The 1,439-nt window shown below is 42.7% G+C and overlaps 1 long non-coding RNA gene across 1 annotated transcript in view; it reads left to right on the plus strand.

Moving 5' to 3' along the window:
• Positions 1–1,439, plus strand: part of LOC116704072 (uncharacterized) — an 11,696-nt gene that overhangs the window by 1,208 nt on the left and 9,049 nt on the right. The window lies entirely within an intron of this gene.

The raw sequence follows: 1,439 nt of genomic DNA on the forward strand, positions 1-1,439 counted from the left end.
AGATAAATCTGACAACTATGACGAGAAACAGGTGGGCCGGGTTAGGCGGACGCTGCGACTCCTCACTCCCTAACTATGTTCCATTCAATTTTAGAAGTGCTCAGTGCATCATGGGAAGTCCCCCCAGCAGTCTAGGCCTATAGCGTAACTAAGGGATGGTTCAGGATTTACCTTAGCCAGCCCTAACTATAAGCTTTATCAAAAAGGAAAGTCTTAAGCCTACTCTTAAATGTGTAAACGGTGTCTGCCTCCTGAACCCAAACTGGAACCTGGTTCCACAGGAGAGGAGCCTGATAGCTGAACGCTCAGGTCTCTGGACCCAGACCGGAACCTGGTTCTACAGGAGAGGAGCCTGATAGCTGAACGCTCTGGCTCCCGTTCTACTTTTAGAGACTCTAGGAACCACAAGTAACCCTGCATTCTGGGAGCGTAGTGCTCTTGTAGGGTTGTAAGGTACTATGAGCTCTTTAAGATAAGATGGTGCGTGACTATGAAGAGCTTTGTAGGTCATGAGAAGGATTTTAAATTCTATTCTAGATTTTACAGGAAGCCAATGCAGAGAAGCTAAAACCGGAGAGATGTGATCTCTTTTCCTGGATCCTGTCAGAACACGTGCTGCAGCATTCTGGATCAGCTGAAGAGTCTTTATGGACTTTTTCGAGCAGCCTGATAATAAAGAATTGCAGTAATCCAACCTAGAAGTAACAAATGCATGGACTAGTTTTTCTGCATTATTTTTAGACAGGATATTCCTGATTTTTGCAATATTAAAAAAGGCGGTCCTTATAATTGGCTTTATGTGACAATTAAAGGACATGTCCTGATCAAAGATAACACCAAGATTCCTCACAGTGGAATCGTGGGTTATATTATAACAGCACTGTTTAGTTTTACAGTTTACAGTTTTTTTTTTTTTTTTTTTTTGCTGTTGCTGCTATGCTGCTACTTGTAACGACAGAATTTCCCCGTCGTGGGATAAATAAAGTATAATCTAATCTAATCTAATCTAATTTAATCAGAGTTTGGTCTGAGTTGGCAAGAGAGCTCTTTCCCTCTAACGCTCTTGATCCACTTTTATACTCTTTGTGTTCATATGCGAAAGTACTACAATACAATACAAGTATTCGTACTACAATCTGTAATCAGCCCTAAAGCTAGAAGAAAAACCTCTGATGGCGGGAAGTTTAACATTAAATCAATCATTCAATCAGGACAGACATGTTTGCAAATATGTTGTACATCATAATACATGGACAAAGTCTTCGGAGATTAGACTCCACTGTTCTACTAATAGTTTGTTTACAGGGGTAGAGAACCCTCATAACCCCCCGATGGAATCTAGACACCGGACCGAAGGAGGCTCCGGACGGGCCAGCTGGAGTAGATGACTTGAGGTGGAAGGCGGGGGGGTGGAGGGTGGAGGGTTGCACTCTTTGCCT

The sequence above is a fragment of the Etheostoma spectabile genome, chromosome 16 (genome assembly GCF_008692095.1).
Source record: "Etheostoma spectabile isolate EspeVRDwgs_2016 chromosome 16, UIUC_Espe_1.0, whole genome shotgun sequence".
Lineage (NCBI taxonomy): Eukaryota > Metazoa > Chordata > Actinopteri > Perciformes > Percidae > Etheostoma > Etheostoma spectabile.